Source organism: Excalfactoria chinensis, chromosome 1, assembly GCF_039878825.1.
Source record: "Excalfactoria chinensis isolate bCotChi1 chromosome 1, bCotChi1.hap2, whole genome shotgun sequence".
NCBI lineage: Eukaryota > Metazoa > Chordata > Aves > Galliformes > Phasianidae > Excalfactoria > Excalfactoria chinensis.
Genome location: NC_092825.1, coordinates 52484493 through 52497958, shown reverse-complemented (window position 1 = coordinate 52497958; position 13466 = coordinate 52484493).

Sequence of the window (13466 nt, the reverse complement as noted above, 5' to 3'; positions counted from 1 at the left end):
CAGGAGCACAGGTGAAGGTAATTCAGCTGTGCTACCAGAAGGAGTGGAGCTTGTCTCTAACTCTCCCAGATCTCATTCAAGGGCTGATTGCCACTGAGGAAGGATCTCTTTCTCTGGTGATTGCTCCTTTGTGGAGTTTGCTGTGAGCTTTCAACACTGGTGAGCATTTTCCATTTATCATAGATTATCTTTCTATTGCAATAGGAACACCTGTTTAATCTCCTATCAACTATATAATTGTGTAATTGTACAATTGTGTAACTTCACAGTGGTGCACTATAAAATGTAATTAAACTTAAGATTAAAAAAAAAAAAAAAAAAAAAAGAAAAAAGGTAATGTGAGGGTGGTGACTAAATGTTGGAATAGCTTGACTGAAGAGTGGGTGGAATCTCCAATCTTGGAGGTATTCACATCTGAATGGACAAGACCTTGAGCAATGGGCTGTAGCTGATCCTTCTTTGGTGAGGGCTGTACTAAAAGGCAGCCTGAAGTCTCATCTAACCTCATTGTGATTTATGATTCTGAATTCAATTTCACATTTCAGTGTAATCTGACAGTAACTAAACTTACATTTTCTTAAACATTAATTCACTTTCTGGACTCCAGCAAATGTATAATTAATACGAATTATCTGATTTGCTAGTTCGTCTAACAAAAAATCTGGAATAGTCAATAAAAATGCTTTCTCCAGGAGATAAAAATGAGTAAAAACAAGTTTAATAGTTTGACTTTCATGTAATAGTAGTGTAAGGGAATTGTTATATCACAGCCAGAAATGATGACTGAGCACCTGTTGAGTGGGGAGGGGGAGGGATGTCTGGCTCAGAAAGCACAGGTGCAAGAAATTAACCTGCTTCCCACCTGACTGCAAAGTCTACCCCTCTCTGGGCTTATTTAAGGGCTAGCCTCCAAAGGAAAAATTTCTCCTGGATGGAAGTTGTTTCTGGAGGGAGAGTGTTCTATAGTTAGTGACCTTATCACCACTTGAGTGGGTCAGTTTTTTCCACTCTGTGATTATTGACATTCTGGACAATGCTTTACCTGGTATTACAAAGAACTTATCAGAAGCAATGTCATGACTTCCAAAGGCCAACAGTAGCAGCTGTTTTTGACTTTTTCTTTTTTAGTTAGTTTATTGTCTTGTTCATTTGCTTATTGAATAAATGTCTGAATTTAACACTGTGTAGGTATTTTTAACCTGAAGTGATGAACTTGTTCACTCTCTCTTCCAAGACAAAAATACTTATGCGGTATCGGTGTTTGTTTTTTGTAAGAACAGCTATTAACTTTTCTAAGCATTGCTGTTTGTGTTGCCTACTTCATACTTATTTATTGGGATGCTTAATTTTGTAATGGAACTGCACGGGTGTATTTTATGTTATGTGAGGTTATAGATTGTTCCAGGGAATGTACTACTAGGTGTTTAAACATGGAAATTTACTTTATGCTTATTGGTGGTGTGTAATACATGGGTGATGGAGAGTGGTTTTCTTGTTGTGTTTAATGAATGAGCAACAAGTTCTGTAGAATCACTGAGCTGAGAGAGGAAAAACAGAAGTAAGAGAAAACATAGGGAAGTCAAATCATATGGTACAGTTCCACATCTCTTCTCGGTTTGTTAAGAATATGACTTTTGAATCTGACTGAACTTATGATTGATACATAATATGTAACACTAACTCCAAACTCTGTGCTATAGACAACGTAGTTTAATAAGTGAAGAACTGTCTGGTAAGATACAAAGGTACTTTGGGGTACATTTTTTTTGCCTCCTTATGTATTTTTGTAGTAAGCTAGTGCTTAAAAGCACTGGTAATTTGGCCTCTATTTGACACTCTTCTTGTAGTGTTGTTTCTGGTTATGTAATCTCTTGAGCATTTTTGTAGATGAGGTGATAGATAATCTTCAAATCCATCAGTGTTTTGGTGTTAAGAAAATGTATTGATTGCAATCATCTGGATTTTTTCCTGTTGTTGAGTTTCCTTTTCTTAAATAGTCGAATGCTTCCAGAATGGCAAGGAAATTGTTTACCGTCATTGTACTAAAATGGCTACAGAAGCTCAGCAATTACATATGACATGAATTATATTGAATAAGTCTGCCTCTGCAGTATCAGCCACATGATGATTCTGCGAAATCCTGCTCTGATCATGTACTTAATTGTATTTAAGTATTTTTTTTATTTGGAAAAGGCAGACTGTTCTAGGTACTGTCATTAGCTCAACATATTTCTGTAAAAACTGTAGTGCTTAATGAAAAATTCATTAATTATCAAGAGATCCTTATATAACGCTTCCTTTCACTTTAAACACTGACTCACTACTTCTCAGAAACAAGTTATCATTAGACATTTGATAAACCAAAGTAACCCTTGACAAGTGTAATTGTAATTGGTCTTAGACTCGCACCTATTTTATGAAACAGCAAAATTTGGCCATCAGGTAATGAATTTTAACAGTGAAAATCAAATGGAAAACAGGTTGTTTTTATGTCAAAAGTGCCTTTAAAGTATAGTTTTAAATACAGACCAAATGCTTCATATTGATAATGCATGTTATTATTTTGCAAAGACTTAAATATTGGGTTCAACTTGCAAATAAAAATGATATGTTTGGTTGCCCTTGTGTATGACTAAATATGCAACATACTGCATTTCTGTTGCACACAAATTATGCTTACAAACCAAATAAATGGCATTCTCAAGTGGTGCTGCTGAATATACACTAAAGATACCTACTAAGGTATAATTCTTTTAAGAATTAAAAGAGTTAAGTCTGAATGCAAATGGAAAAAAAAAAAGGCATTGTTTTCTTCTGAAACAATGAATATTTCTAGTTTGGCCAGACAATGAAATACCTGATCTTACATGTTAAGATGTCACAAGTTGGAAAAAAATTAAAGAAAACTTTGGCATTAAACTGAATAAAACTCAGTCTTATGTCTGAGTATTTGGTATTTTGGGGGGCAAAAAAAATTCTCATGGAGAAATGTGAAGGTTTCTCTGTCAAGTTATTTATAATACTAATAAGAATAACAATGAAAGGCAGCTTGTTGAAATCCAGAAATCCTAGGAATGTTAGTCTTGGCAAGAGTGTGACAAAAGGCAGGTAATACAGTCAAAAGTCAGTGATAAATATTGTTGTATGAGATCACTTTTAAGTGTCGGGTGATATTCTGTCTTGGAGACAACCACCTACTTTTATAAAAAATGAAGAGGAGAGCCAGGTATGGATGTAAATATTAATACTAACTGTAAGCACTCTCCTTTGGAAAAGAGGAAATACATACTACACTGTGCAATAGAGCATAGGTCCTTGGAGGCTTTCAATGGAAATGCCTGGAAGATCACACAGCCAGCTGGCAAAGATGGGAAGTGTCAAGTCAAGAGACTGTAAGACTGGCTTGCAATCTAGAGATGTTTGTAGATCTTGCTGATGAGGAAAGATTATGCTAAGGTAAGTGAGCTGAATGTAGTTTTTGCCCTTTTGAGCCTATCATATGACTGCTTATGTTTTGCATATAAAGTGGCGGCTGTGTGACTGTGTGCAATTCCTTTCATAACTACTGAGTTTTTATGCTTATTTGTGGTTGATGATCCTTTCTTGAAGACATGTCTACCTGCTGGAGAAAGGGAATTTCTCTCTCCTTAGGCAGTTAAAAGGTACTTGATATCCTAACACTGTCCTTGTAGTTGAAAAAACCTCTTCACTTTCAGAAAACTTCATTTGTTTTCTTGTAATCTCTACCTATATTTGATTTTTTATTTTTTTTTTTAAATTCTCTTCTTAAGATGTTTGCTCAGCCTGGATATTAAAATCATGCATGTCTGACATGGTTTCCAATTGAACATCCAAAGGAAGCCCATTCTGTAATCTTTTTTTGATTTCAGCAAAGTTTTTGATGCTGTTTCTCACAGTATCCTTACAGACAAAAAGTTGCACAAGCAATTGCTCACCATCCCCCAACTGATGCCTCAGGTAGCCCTGCAAGCTACCTGAGCAAGCAGAGGAATAGCAACAGACAAACTCCCATCTCCTTCAGAACTCCTTTCACTTGATATCATATGGTATGGAATTCTCTTTGACCAGCTAAGTCAGCTGTTCCAATTCTGTTCTGTCCCAGCTTCTTGGGCCCTTTGCTGTATATGGCTTTGGCTCTATAAAACACTGCTTAGCAAGCAACTATAAATGCTGGTGTGTGGTAAAGTTTATTTTTTCTCCTAGAATCAAAACAGGGTCATACCAGGCACTCTGAAGAAAATAATTCTATCCCAGCTGACAGAGATTTAATCGTGTCATGGAAACTGAATTTTACAAATTGAATGTGTTTGTGTCTTTGGTTCACGGCCCAGCCTCAAGGATTTTCCCTCCACTACAGCCTATGTTTTCTTTCCTGTAAACTATCTTGAATGTACCCAGATCCATTAATTTATATTAAGCATTGTTATTAAGCAACTATTTTCAGAGTGTTTTCTGCTTGTCTTATGTTGGGAATCTGTGTTAGGGAGGGAAGCTGAACGAGTGAATTAGAATATTTGTGTGGTAAGCTGCCCATTGTACTGTCCAGGCAGAATATCATAATTTTAATTCATTCAGAATGAAAATATTAGCAGAGCTAAGTAATATATAGTAGGATTCACTCCATATTTCAGTTGCTGTGAGAAGAAAATAAACAAGATATTTTGTTTTAGTTAGTCTTTTTGATGTTTTTTATAAAAAAGTCATTCATACCAAAGTAACTTTGTGTTTTAAGGGAATCTAATCCATATCTTGTCAGCTGGGCACCTGCTCCATTCAGCAGTGGGTCATGTTTTCCCTTGTCTTCTGCAACTTCACTGCTTTTAGAAGCTCTTCCTGTTGTATTTGACACGCCTCACCAAATTCAGTTCCTGCTGGGCTTTGGTTTTTCTAACTGTCTGTGCATGTTTGAACTGTTTCCTTATAGTTCTCTCAGACTATCTGTCCCTGCTTCAACCTTCCATATTATTACCTTGCTGTTGCTCATAGTTAAGTATTATGAAACAATAAAGTCTTGAAAATAATTGAGAATGTACTACAAAAGAAGGGAGAAAGTCTTTACTGGTCTGTTGATACTCATTCAAATGCATTAAAAGTATGTTAACTTTGTGAATTAGTGTACCATATGCAAGAGTGCGACTATTTTCCAACTGTTACATCATATCTATTCAGTATGAGAGTAGCTTTAGGCATGATATAAAACTTTGATTGCCGTTATTTTAAACTTACGTGGAAGAATGTTTATGGTACCCTTGGAAATGTTGCAATGAATTGCACATATCTCCCAGATTTATATTCTAAGAGAAGTCATTAGCAATCTGCATTTTTGAGAGCATTGTTAGTACAACAGGGTGGTGCGACTCACCAAAAGCTTAGTGACATGAATAGTTAGAGCTAGAAGGAAAAAATGTATACCATTTGCTCAGAGTGCTGCATCTGAACTAGTATATTATGATCAGAGACTTAAATTGCCTTTTTATGTTTTGTTTTTCAAAATGTGATTTTAGTAAAAGTACTGACTGAGAAATTTGAAATGATTCCTCTCTGTCCTTGAACAGACTCAGCAGCCTTTCCAAATGTTATGAACAGTCAGTGCTGGGAGGCCTTGTCTACTAAAACTAGCCGTGTAGTATGGATTTTGTAGATATGGTGGTGTTAACATGATTGAGTCTACATATCTGTTGGTGCTGTTTTATTTTATAAACATGTGATACAAGTGTTCTACTTATAATGATGCAACTTAATGTTTTACACTGATAACTGACTAATATATTTTCATAGATAAGCTTTCATAGGCATATTCTGGAGGGAGATCATACATGTAAATAGCTGTTGTTTTTTTTTTTTTTCCCAGAATGTGAACATGGATATAAGACAAATTGTAACATCGAACATGCAGGTTCAGAAATGTCAACTCATAAGGCCAACTGGTTCATATTCCAAAAGGAGATGACAAGATTTCTTGTCTCAACACCTGGAAAAGCTGTACTTAGCATAATCACTTCATTTTCAGTCTTTAAAAGAAACAAAAACAAACAAACAAAAAAAAAGTTTAAATGAAGCCAAATACTACTTTTTAATTGCTTAAAATACCAAAAGCAGGCAAAAGAATGAAGTACACAGAAAATTCAAACCTAATTAAATCAGTGTACATTTGGAAGACTTGAACAAATTTAGATCTAAATTGGGCTCCTAGTCTCTTAAAATAGTGCATAATTTAATGCACAAAACTGTTTTTGATCTTGTTTGTTAAACTCATGGCAACTAGAAGCATAAACTGTGTCTGGTAATTTTATAGTTAGTAGAACAACCTTGTGGTTTTGGAATTTTTTGTTTTATCTCTGTGATACAAAAGCACTGGTGAAGATGAAAAGGGAAGTCTACAGAATGACTGTCACTAGCGATCTCAGGTTGTCATATACATGAATGTATCTTATTTTGTATGATATTGCCTTAAGAAAATAAGGCTCTAATCCCACAGTCTTAAATTGTCTTGAACCAGAGATTTTTCTTTTTTTTTTTTTTTTTTTTTTTTTCCCTGTATGAATGCATGGGTCTGGAAATTCACTAATAACTATGTTGTCATATTTCAAGCTTAAAATGATCAGAATAACAGTTTTTAGAACAATTTACCAACCATTATCCTTGATTTCTTGCATTATTTCATCATTCTGATCCGTTATGTGCTGCTTCATTCAGTTTTGGAGCACATACACTAAAAGTCTATCCTCTTGTCTGTCACATAATAAACTTTACTAAGCACTTTTCTTAATCACTGAAAGCATAATAATCACCTAAGCAATAAACAATTCCTGACACGGTAAGAGTGACTTTTGAATCAACATCTTCTTTCTAAGTTCTAACTCTTATGAAAATGTAACAATAAACATAGGGAAACAGTTCAAAGCATTTTTAAGCAAGGCATCTCGAGGGAAAAGCATCTTTGGCTGATTTTACTTCCAGAGCTGTTGTCTAGAACCCTCAGCATCGTGGCTGAGAATTATCTAGCTACTTCTGCATGACTTAGTTTTGACTGGAGGTGTGTAGACAGCTATGGAGCAAGAGGAAGGCAAATTATTCACTCTTACTACATTTAAGAAAGAATCCTATGGGGAAGCAAGTAGAGAAAAGAAAGCAAGTGAAGTGTTTGAAAATCTGAGTTTAGCTGCTAACCAGTTATTTCACTTTTGGGCTTCAGAGAGTAGACAGCTTCTTGGGTAGTGAAGAAGGGAAGATAGGCAAGAGAGATGTTATGCTTTGAAACTCTTCAGCTTTTGTTATTTCTAAATATCAAGACAAGTAATGTTACCTGCACTCAGGAAAATTCTAAGTTCACTAAAATTTTACTGTGTTTCTTATCATCAAGCAGATGGAAAAAAAGATTGTAAGGGAAACTGGAACTTAAGGTTGAGTGTGCTATCAAATTGATGGCCAAGTACAGTCCTTACAACTAAGAGGTGAAATGAAGTTAAGACCTTAAATCTGCCTCCATCTAGCAGGATTTGTGTGAAGGTTGACTGTGCCTTTGACCTTGGAGATAATGGAAAGATACCTGCAGACCCAGCAAAAATGATCTTATTTGGGGAAACTGTTGTAATATTACCTGTGAGAAACCAGACACGCAGCACAGAGAAGTGGTATTTGGCTCAACTGCACACTACAGTTGTTGCTTCTTGGACTTCAATAAGCTTTAAAGGCTGCCTGTTTTCAGGTTGTCAGTAACTTCAAGCAGCTATTTTTAACAATGCTGGAAAACTCTTGCTTTTCCATTTTTGCCTGCTTGATTCTGCTAAAGAATTTTACACTCAGTGATGATATGGTTTAGTTGTGCTTCTTATCCCATCAGTTCTGAGTAATATTAGCTAAGTTTAATATGTGAAAATGAAAAATTCTATTTTGTTCAGTCTTTGTGAACGCTTCATATTGAGTTTACGAGTTCTAGATTTCTTCAGAGGATTGTCAGAAAGAAAGCAGCATAAATACCTATCTGCATTTTAATCACTGTAGTACAGATGCAAATAATTTTGAGACAATATGACAGTTTAATTCATTAAAACACTTCCTCCACCCAAGACTGTGTTACTATCACTGTCAGGATTTCCATACAGATAAAATTTGACTCTAAAAATCAGTTCCAGAATTACTTATTACTAGGTGGCTCAATATTTTCCATTCCTCCAAGATTAGTGAGAGCTTACATAGTATGACAAATCATGTTTCTAGTGAAGGCCAGGAGGCACTTGTGGAGAGAGTGCTTTCTTTTCTCCAGCAGAAAACAGAGTTCTTGCTGAATTATTGACTGATTATCTGTTTTGATGCTGAAATAGACTATGCTACATGGGATGTCCAGTTTTCAAACTGCTGCCTTGGCAGTAATGCCTCCTATTTTATATGATGTTGTTCCATGATGTCAGAGATGGATGTTGGCGGTATGGCAATAGAGGCTGAACCTTCCTATTGCAACTATAGCAAGTGAGGCAGTCTGATATAATGGCATCTGATATGATATGGAAGTGAATGTGAAACAAGGGTGTGGAATTGAATTTCTCCGTGTGGGAAAAAGAAGGCATCCAGTAACATTCACTGTTGCTTACAGAAAATCTATAGAGACCAAACAATGGATGTGAACAGAGCAAGTCAGTGGGTGGAGCATCTCAGCTGTTTTGACAACAATGTGAAAGACAAACTGTGTTCCAGATAGCCATGCATAGCTGTCATGCTGTGAGGTGAAGAGCATCTTCATCTCATCTGTGCAAATTGGTGTCTTATAACCTAATAGCTGTGCATGTGGCTGAATATTGGCTTCAGTGAATTGGAAATGATGGCTGCAGTGTTTGAATATTGCGTATTTGTAGGGCGAGTAACACAAATGCTCACACAGAATCAGAATGTCATATGCAAGTTCATCAGGACTTACTGAATCAATATGAGGCTGAAGCTGACAATTTCAAGAGTCAGGCCTGGAAAGAAAACAGGCCCCGTTTTGCAGCACAGTAGCACCAGGCATCATACCAACTTGAAAGACTGTGGAGCACATTACCAGTCTTGGCTGGACTGTCCTACCACACCTACTATATAGTTAAGATCTGGCATCTTCTGATTTCCATCTGTTTGAGCTGAGGAAAGATGGGCTGTATGGCCCATCTTTCTAACAACAATACCATAGCATCTGTAAAACAGTGGGTTGCCTCTGCTGGTGTGAATTTTTGAGAACAGCATGCAGGTTCTTCTTTGCGAGTGAAAACATGTAGCTAATGATGGTGACTATGTTGAAAAAAATGCTCAGTAGCTGAGATTTGGTCCTATCAAACAGTGTTATTGTATCCCTTGTATCTATTGTAGTTTCCATTTACTTAAAAGGGAAACATTACTTTTGAAGTCACCTGCACATATTTAAACAAAATTGACAGTCCTGTTAGGACTTAGGAGTTTAGCAATATTTAAAAGTGACATCTGAGCTGTCACTGAAAGTTTGTCTCAGGAAGCAGATATTAAGGAAATAAAGTAAACTGACTCGGTTTAAAGAAATTTGCACTTAGATGTTGTCTCAATGCAATTCCCACTTCCTACTAGTTAACTGAAAGCTTTATGTAATTTCCAATAATGCATGAATCTCAGCTTATATTGTTTGGCCCTTAGATGGATTTCTTCTAATTTCTTTTCATTATCAGGAACCCTGTAGGCATTTTAAGAGATTTGCAATTTGTACTAGTCATATAATACAGAATAAGAGGAAGAGTCTGTGCTTGGTCTTCTGTTGAAGACAGCCTTCCTGTTAAACAGAAGTGCTTCACTGCTATTGCTTTTGAAACATATCATTACAATCAGTATCATTTGTTCTGTGCTTTTTCAGCATCTGTGAAGCAGCAGCTGGTTACTGCTTTCTTCACCATCAAAGTGCTTTCAAGGACATTGGGCTAGAAACTTCTAGGATAATTTTACTCTTTTTGTGATTAAAAATTAATATTTCAGTTTTGTTTTCAAATGTAGGTCAATTAAGATATTAAAAATATTGGAGAAGACTTGCCCACCAAGGGAGTTTGTTGATAAAATATAAAACGTATTTGAAGGAAGGATATCCTTATCACAATTTTGGTGATTCTTCATGATTTTGATAATTTTGATTGTTGTCTTTGCGATTTCCTTTTATTTCTCTATTTTGTCTCTTTAAATCTTTGTCTGACACACTGCACCTGCATTTAATGCACTTATCTCCTGGGTTTTACATATTTAACACACACAAAGTCTTGAAAGAGGGATCTGGGCACATTCTAGCTACTTCTAATCTGTCAGCATCACTAAAAATTGGTAAGTTAGTCTTAACTGATAGACACCAGCCTACATTTTACTTGTGGAACTTGACAACAAAAGCGAAAGTGGATATTTAAGTTTAGAAGTTGTCATGCTGTAGGTGTGTCCTTTATTTTTCTTATGTAATAAAATGAGATTCAGTCTTTACAGTAAATAATCAACATATCATAAAGAGGTAGCTACTCAACTTCTTAGTTATGATTTAATGTAACTTCAGGGAAAGGAAGGTCCAAAATGATTAAATGTGAGAAATGGTGACACAGGCACAATTATATTCAAAGTACTAAGATGATCTTATGTTCTTGTCACATTCTTCATTTAGCTTAGGCCATCCAATTGCAAAAAATACCAATAGTAGTGATAATGTGATAAAATCAAATTTTGTTGTGTTACTTTAGGGTGGCATTTGTTACACATAGAGATGCAACTTCATTCTTCTGTCCTAAGTCTTTTTTTTTCCTGAAGGAGTGGATCAAAGACATTGGCAGGAGATATAGAGGACACTTGCTGTTTAAATTTTTCCAGTTAAAATCATAATGCCAAAATATCTGTATTTTACTCTTGCCAAATGAGGGTCAATTAAATTTAAGGGAGTCCTTTAATTGTCTGCCTGTAATTTTCCCCTGAGAAAATACTTTGTTTTGCTTAATTCTGTTCTTCTGATAGCTATATATACTTTCAAGGATTTGGGCCAGCCAGGCAGAGAGTCTGACTGCAGCCAGAGAATGCACCCTCTGGCCAGCCAGAGTCATTTAAATAACTACTCTTGGACAGTAATATGTGCATTCAAAGACTTAGCTACTACAATTTCTGGCCACTCATCACCATGCCCCTGTCAAAACTAGGTGTGTCACAACCTACTGGAGGGTGATGGAGTTGTTCCTTATGAAGGTACAACCCTCAGCAGATTCAGTACAGCTCTTTTGTCCCAGCAGAATCACAGCATGTCACCGTGATGTCCCTTTGTCATAGAGAAAGACAGCCTACTGGACACAGGCCCTCATGATTGGCCTGCATAAGTACTTAGGCATGTTGCCAGAACTTACTGGTTTGGGCAGCACCTATGTTGCTGTGCCCCATCTGAAGGCATGCAGCACAAGGCACTGTGTATACCCACATGGAATTCCAAATCACTCTGTAACACCTTGTAACAGCTCCTCCATGCAGCTTCAGCCTCGAGGCTGCTGTCTGTGCAAGAGGTGAGGGCAAACAAAAGTGCCTGTGGTAAAGGGACCTGAAGTTCTGCTGAGGTGTTCTCATTGCTTGTGATTCAGTATAAACCCAGCACATAAAAACACTGCTGTATAATGAGTGCATTAAAAATTGTGTTTCAGAAAGAGTAGTGGCATCTGGGAAATTCCAGCATGTAAGCTTGCAGTCATAATTACTCCATCCTGCATTCATTTCAACCCAAAGCCATCCAATTTACGTAGCAGATGCCACAGTCCTGTTAGAAACTGGAAAGTTCAAGAACTGTTTAGGCAGTGCTCCCAGAAATATGATTTGAATTCTGTGTGTTCCTGTATGGAGCCAGAAGTTGGACTCAGTAGTCCTTGCAGGACTCTTCCAACTATCTATGCTTTGTCATTTAATGGTTCTTTAGAACACTGAGGTGGAAGGGACCAACTGCTATAGCACGTGTACTCAGCTACAGCACTTTGCTGAGGATTGCATCTAGTTGGGTTTGGTTATCACAAAGGTGGAGTCTTCACTTCCACCCTGGTCAGCCTGTTCCAGTGTTCTACTTCCCTAACTGTAAGGTGATCTTTTTGTTACCTTGGAGTGGAAATTCCTTTCCCCTCTACCCCCACATTGTACCCCTTGTCTTTTTTCCTTTCACTAGACATCATCAAAGAAAGACTCTGTTGTCTTTACTGCCCACTTTACACCTGGTATTTATACATGTTGATAAAATCTCCCTTGTAGTGATTCAGACTCTGTTCCTAAGTCAGAAAATGGAAATTACCAAACTACGGCCTGTATTTTTCTTCTCTGTGTTTGGTGAGATCAGTTGAACACAGAGAACTAAAGGTGTCCAGTAGATGTCCATAACAAGGGTTTTTTTGGAATGGCCCTGGGGAGCTGGACTCTGGATCCTTATTAAAAGACTGTGAGTGCATCACCTCTAGTTCCTGGCACTTTTAGTTTGTTGCTGGTCCCTGAATAATTTATAAGTCATTGTATTTGGAATGCAAACACGCACCATTTAACTGCTGTTCTCTCTGTACTGTCATTCAACAGGTAAATGTCAGTGAGTGACAAGAAATGAAAAGGACATGGCAAAAAGGACTGTATAGTGTTCCATACAGTAGCAAGTGCTAAATAGTAAGAATTTTAGCCTGTCTTTAATTGGTGTGCATGTTTAGGAGATGTCTTGTTCTGGTCAAGTACCTTAGTATTGTCCTGCAGAATTAAATAGATAGATAGATTAAATAGATAGAAGATTAAACAGATTAAATGGATAGATTAAATCTAGATTTCAATCTATTTCTTGCAAGTTTATACACCCACAAATATATACTTGCATATATGTACACATAATTATTACGAATGGAGCATTTCTTAAAAGAATCATTCTGCTATGCAAATTGCAAGATAAAAAAAAAGTGAATATACGAGTGTAAATTGAGTCAAGGTAACGTGGTTTCCTCAGTACTCTGGAATACAGATGCTGCATTCTCAATTTTTTTCTAGTGGATTTTAAAAGGAAGATATATGTATTCCATCTTTCCATTGTTACATTCCCCTGCATTCGGACAGTAATTGAAATGAGGCCAATTAACAATATCCCTGCCATATACTGTCAGGGGACATGGTAAGAATGGAATAATATTAAAACTTTATTTTCTAATTTTTGATTCAGGGGTAAAATATTTGCCCAGTATCTTAACTTTCATAATATCTCTCCACAGCAGAGATAGAATAGTTTGTCTTTACTATTTTCTTGATTTGTAGTTTTATAAGAATAATTATCAGTTTTGGTTTTGTTTTTTTTTTTTTTTGTTTGTTTGTTTTAATTTTAAGTAATCAAATTTACCTATGGAGGTAGAGGTGTTTTTCAATCTAAATTCTTGTTTTCTGCCATCTGATGTTCTTCTTCATATTAAGTTTGAAATACCAATTTAATTTAACAAATA